Below are 6000 nucleotides of genomic sequence, written 5' to 3' on the forward strand. Positions count from 1 at the left end.
CTGTTAAATGCTTTGCTTTATGAGAATAACAATAATTTATTTACTTAACGGTAAAACAAACACATTCGGGAAGAAAACAGATAATCAATCAATTACAGTCACAACAATTAATGTTTAGTAAATGGCAACGACAGAAAAACAAAGCAATAACCATCTGAAGTGATTTTGCATTTAAATTCTCTAAGGTTTTTAGCTTTGTTGTAAAAAGGTACAAATGTGTAAAAGTAGACAGTATTCAATCTAAATATAAAATTTTAAACATGTGGAGAGCCGAATAGTTGAGTAATCGATTCCGGTCTAAAGTAGAGACTTTCAGTAAGTTCTTGTCTACTCGGGTAATTACTTTTTCTTAAAGCAAAATAAAAAAGTCGACCAACATTAATCACAGAAAAATCTTTAAAAACCAGTGTTTTAATTAATTATTTTTGTAAATTAAAACTTCTCTAGCTAAGCTTTACCTACGAATATTTCGGAATTAACAACTCCAACTTGAACAAATTGACACAATTATTAAATCATTTAGCCAAATTGTGGATGCCGTAATTGGTCTCATTTATTAATTACTCAATCATCAATCAAAACAAAGATTATTTCTATCGTCGGTAGATGTTGCAGCGCGTGATTTTATCAAAACTATCATTTGCGTCAGCTTCCGGAAATGGTGTGAGCGATTGCTGGCGTACAGGGAAATAAAATCGGGTCCGGAGTGGAGCCTTGAGGGACTCCGGGAGCAGCGCGGAAATCGAGAGAGTTGATGGTCAGGTTTGCGGCGGTGTTTTTCGAAAGAGGTAAATCTGTCCGAATTAATTAATTAAACAGAAGAAGAGTGTGTGTCAGATATGGTATGATTAATTGTCACAACAGAACAATTATTCCCAGCGACTGTTCAAATAACCCTAGCGAATGATGGAGCGATTTGTTTAATAACCGCTTCCGAAGGCGAAGAAGAAAAAAAGTCTCACGCATGCCGAAATTACACAGAAGCACAAGAGCGGCTCTAGATTGATAAAGAGGAAGCAAAACAATAAGAAGAGACAGTCGAAATATGTAAAGTTGCATTGTTTCCGTAATTGACGGTCGAGTTCTTTTGTCTTGTGGGCGCAATCGGGCGTCGGTCAAAAGTCGCCACCGACCCCGCCAATCGGAAGACCGACACGTAATTACGTCATTAGGCGCCCATTATCGCCACAGGCGATGCGATTCTTCCAGATCGGACCTACATAAATCGCGCGGCGGTCTTCATCAACGTGTGTAATTTATTATTGTTTCACCGAAGAGGGATTTATTAGCATCTAAATGGAATTATGTATGTCAGTGCTTTAAATAAATATGTAAGCGCGGAAATTGCGATCGAAACGACCGATAACGACGTAATTCCTCCGCACAATCGTCGGCGTAATTTTTCCTGACTAATTAGGCGGCGCGGCCTAAGGCCCCGGCTCCACTTACCCTCGCGACAGTCGCCGGTCGAGCACATGTCACATGTCACCCACCAAAAACAACACACACACGCCGTCGGCGCTGAGTACGAGGTGCGCGCGAACCGAAAACAAAAGAACGCTGCGTCGACGCCGGCTACTAAGACGATAGTGTTTTGACGAAAAGTAGTGGGTACATCGAAGTCGGCTGGGCAAGAACGACCGCCTTCGACCGTCTTCAAAAGCCAGCATTGGTCGCCGTTCTTCTACTTCCACTCGGTATAGTCGGCGATTGTTTATTCTTAATGCGCTGCCCGCTTTGATTACGTTGACATGACTTTTTGTCACATGGCGAGGGAGGAGTCGAGCCGATGCTCGGCCGATCGTCTTTTTTTGCGGGATTCGCGCCCCTGCGGCGCTTACCTGCGATTTTTTGTGGGGTTCATCGACCCGCACCGTACCTGGCCTACCCCAAGGGTTGATGACTCGGAACGGTCAGGGCGAAAAATGCGTTTCGGATGGGGGAAAAAACGAAAGTTCCAAGTGGTGCGCCCTTTTTTACCTGCGAGAGTGGATTTTTGCCGAAGGACGGGAGCGAGGATCGGGATACAGGTGGAGATTTTTTTAACGGGGTGCGGTAAGTGAGGGCTGGGCGGGGTGGGGGTTTGCACTCGTCTTCGCGGATGGGGTGACTGGTGATGTCCGGTGGCACAGGTGCACCACAAATCTACAACAAATAAAGGACTAGAAAAATATGATTTATCTAAATTTAACATTTTGTAGCAGGTCAAAGTGCCACTATTCGTCTTGGCCGGGGTAGGAGGCCAAGAGGTCCTACTTATGCTCGCGGGACAATAAGATCGCTGTTCGAAGATCAGGAACAAGCAACACAACGCACGGCATATGACGTCGCGACGCGCCCACCCTGCCGTAACCTTTTTTGGGGACGCTCATTTCGAAATAATTCAGTTTGTTTGTGCCGTCAGTCAATTCATTTTGAGTTTATCGGTTCAGGGTTCATTTTTGTTTATCGGATCACTTTCAGTTTTACTTTCGGTTTTCGTTTGTTTCTTTCGCGGTTTCTTTAGAGTTTTCATTGTAGAGTCTTTGTGCCAGCCAGTTTTGGGGCGGCTGGAATCACACATGTTAGCCCCTAAATTTTAGGCTGAGGTGGCCTCACGCCTCTAGGCTGTCTAGCTGCGGCCTATCTATTCATCGTTCGCTTTTTTCTTCTTTCTCCTTTCCTTTTCCTTCAATCCTTCCTCTTCTTCTTCTCAGCTCGGGTAACCGTACGGCAAAGTTAATTCCGATTCCCTTTTGTTCCCGTGACTTGCCGGAAAGTTATCTTCTTCTCTTCTTTTCCCTAACCTTCTTCCTTCATCCTTGTGGTGTCCAACCTTTTGAGATCCTGCGGGAAATTGCCGTCAACATCTATCGTGTGTTACGCGTGGACTCACCGACACATTACCGCTTCGACATCCGGATTTTTCGATCGGTGAAGTCCAACGTAAACAAACCGGCGCCATGTTCGACCATCTGTCATTTAGCGTGCAAGTGTAGGATCGCCGGAAGTTGTCATCAAGATGCGCGGTCAGTACAATAACCGGGACGCCTTATCGCCCAACGGAATAAGGTCCAGATCTTTCGGGTTGATCTCCTAGAGCCGGGGGTAGCCAAAAAAAAAAAAAAACCGATCGCGAGCGGAAATTAAAGAGGACTCGGTCGGCGACCGCCGAGCGGGCGGCAGGTGCCGCAAGTCGCGAGCTGCGAATCACGTGCGTGGCGTTCGGGATCCGCAATCATCCCTGTGGGTGGATTGCCGAACGCCATGGCGCTTATCGTCCGGCGCTGCCAGCCTTCGGGGCCGTCGAGGAGCCCGAAGATTTACCGTTTTACCGTTTACCGTTTTGCCGTGGTCGAGAAACCCCTCGTCATCTAGCGAGATAGAGGTAATTATCCTTCATTAGCGAATTCACTTCACTAATTTTCGTCCGTTAGGGGTAGTTCGAGCCAGATTACCGTTACCGTACCGCGAAGGAGAACCGGAAAGTCCTCCTTCGAATTATCGAGAAGCAACCCCTTTCAGCGGAAAGGTAATTACCGAATCGATTGAGTTTCGCAACACTAACGACAATTCGTTAGGGGTTGTTCTTTAGGGTCAGCCGGACCAGTCATCGTTATTTGGGGCGATAGTTCGGACCAGGAACGTTATTCTTTAGGGTCATTCGTCGCCGCGTCGCTTTTAGGGTGATTGTTCACCAGGACTATCGTTATATGGGGTGATCGTCGCCACATCGTTCGTCAGAGTGGTCGTCGCCAGACCGCAAACCGTCCATTAAGGTCATCGGACCACGTACCGTTTCACCAAGGACTAAAGAAAATCGTCAAGGTCACACCACGTTACCGGCGTAAGATAAGTCGCACAATTTAATTGCGGATTTGCGAAAAATCAAAGAACGCCTCAAATATCCCGCTTCTCAATATTTAGAACCGTTTCAATTTGTAAAAATCTCGCATTTCAATAATTTCAAATTTTTAGAAAGACTTCACAAAGCTCAAGTTTTCAAATTTCACATTTCAATTATTAGTAGCAGTTCTTCTACTTCCAGTAAATTTGCAATTTTTTCAATTATAGAATCGATGTTAAATTAACGTTGTAAATTTATGAAAGCAGAAGACTGCGCTTCATTCTTGTTTCACGCATGCAACAGATTTTCCTTTCGTTTTTTTTTTTTTCGGAGTTGTATTAATTTTAAGTTTATTCACAAATAAGTTACAAGGTCACCTGTAAAGGAAAGCTTTCTTGATAAGACCAGAATAAGGTATTGAATAAGATCATTAATGTGAACTGGTTCGAAATTTCAATTAACAAAATTACGTAGAGTAACGTTGCCAATTCCACGGACCAGTGCACACTTAAGTAAGCATTTCGAATTTCCTGGACTGTTGGACAAAAATTGAATAAACCAATTATTTAATTCGCAAGGAATTAAGTTCTTTCGTATTGACTCCGAAGCATCCGAGAAACTGAGCACTTGTCCCGGCAGCTGGACAAGCTTAACAACCAGCTCAAGACAATAGCTGCCTGGCGCCCATTTTTTTATAATCCGAACCCACGCCCTATGCCCCGAAAACCCCCTGAGAGCCCGGAGCTGTCACTGGCCAACTTTTGGTCACAATTTCTTTGTTACTGTACACTATTTAAATGCCGTAATGCGCGACAACCTGTTGGTTTATATTATTGGCAACTAACAGCAATTAAATAGATAGATTGGAAGTACCTATTTATCGTTTTATTGGGTCATTTGAATATGTATTCCATGTAACCAACCAGTGATCAAAACATAAATTCCACTTCTTCTGAATTACTTTACAAGGTATGTATTTTAACTTTGATCGGTTTTGTTAAAAAAATTTTGGGAGATCAAAAAAAATCGCAAGTTGACAGGTGAAGACTATACGGCGGATCTTCTAATTAATTTTATTCCAAAAGTCTTCAAAACGTGGTTTCTTTTTGTGTATTATCTTAAGTAGACCATTGAGCTGATAATAACACGTGATTAAAAAAATGTTTAAATAAGTCAGTCCTGTCAGTCTTTTCGGATTGATCATATCATTGATATGCTTTATGATGAAAAGTTGGGTCATTTTAAGAGTCTTGTGTAATTAATTTTTGTTGCTAAAAATTTGATATAGTGTGTTTCAAGAGTTAAGACAATAAACTTTAACAGAACTCAATTGAACTACCTATACGGGTGTTCATTTAAATTTATCCGTTGAAGAGTCGATTGTGAACGCACCACGAATTACAGACCACGGATCAGCTGTTTAAATCTAACCTCACTTTTTGCGTTGTTTGTGATTTTACTCTGCAGACTGACGAGTGGTGCGTTCACAATCGACTCTTCAACACCAACTTTGAGGTTAAATTTAAATGAACACCCGACAGTTCGGAATAAACGTTTAGGGGAAAGAAAATACCGTTGGCAATACTGTGCAACGTTGCCAGATTCGATTTCATTTGTCAGTTCTCTGTTTAGAATTTACACCATATGCGCTTCCGAACAGTTTTAATTTAGGTGGCCACATTTGGGAACATTGTATTGTTACGACGTTTAGGACAAGTAATGACGTAACTCATGAAACACTTTATACAGTGAGCGGGAAAAGTATGGAATAAATTCATTAAAAATTAAACAAAATTTTTTTCAAAAAAATCTTTGGACAAGTCAATTTTAGTTTATAAAAATATATATGTTAATACAAAATAAAATTCCAAGCAGTCATTTGTTTTCGAGTTATGACGTGATCGATAGTTTTTTTTTAATGGAAACCCCATATTTTTTTTCTTGATTCTGATAGCCCTTTTAATTGTCTAAACGCCAATATAAAAATTTTGTTACCTTACATAAGGAAATTTTTGAGGAAAAAAAATAAAGTTGAAAAAAATAAATTTTATAACGAACAAAAACAAGTCAAAAACTGTGTTAGTAAGTACTTAAAATTATGGAATTAAATGTTCGAATGGCCATCCTCCAGCTTGTTGACAATAAGCAAGTTTATGAAGAAATTCCCCCTGTTT

The 6000-nt window shown here is 41.6% G+C and overlaps 1 protein-coding gene and 2 long non-coding RNA genes across 3 annotated transcripts in view; 1 reads left to right on the plus strand and 2 right to left on the minus strand.

Moving 5' to 3' along the window:
• The window catches only part of lov (jim lovell), a 106841-nt gene extending 105257 nt beyond the window's left edge, over positions 1–1584 (minus strand). The window contains exon 1 of the mRNA XM_069059719.1: positions 1450–1584. The gene's annotated coding sequence lies outside the window, so the exon portion shown is untranslated. The remainder of the gene's footprint in view (positions 1–1449) is intronic.
• Positions 1585–2618: 1034 nt separating this feature from the next.
• LOC138138223 (uncharacterized) lies at positions 2619–2979 on the minus strand. Its single transcript, XR_011161990.1, has 2 exons — positions 2880–2979; positions 2619–2826 (listed from the first exon to the last, which is right to left on the minus strand). It is a non-coding gene; the product is annotated as an uncharacterized lncRNA (long non-coding RNA).
• Positions 2980–3416: 437 nt separating this feature from the next.
• Positions 3417–4407, plus strand: LOC138138222 (uncharacterized). Its single transcript, XR_011161989.1, has 2 exons — positions 3417–3511; positions 3561–4407. It is a non-coding gene; the product is annotated as an uncharacterized lncRNA (long non-coding RNA).
• The last annotated feature ends 1593 nt before the right edge of the window (positions 4408–6000 follow it).

The sequence above is a fragment of the Tenebrio molitor genome, chromosome 9, assembly GCF_963966145.1.
Source record: "Tenebrio molitor chromosome 9, icTenMoli1.1, whole genome shotgun sequence".
Classification (NCBI taxonomy): domain Eukaryota; kingdom Metazoa; phylum Arthropoda; class Insecta; order Coleoptera; family Tenebrionidae; genus Tenebrio; species Tenebrio molitor.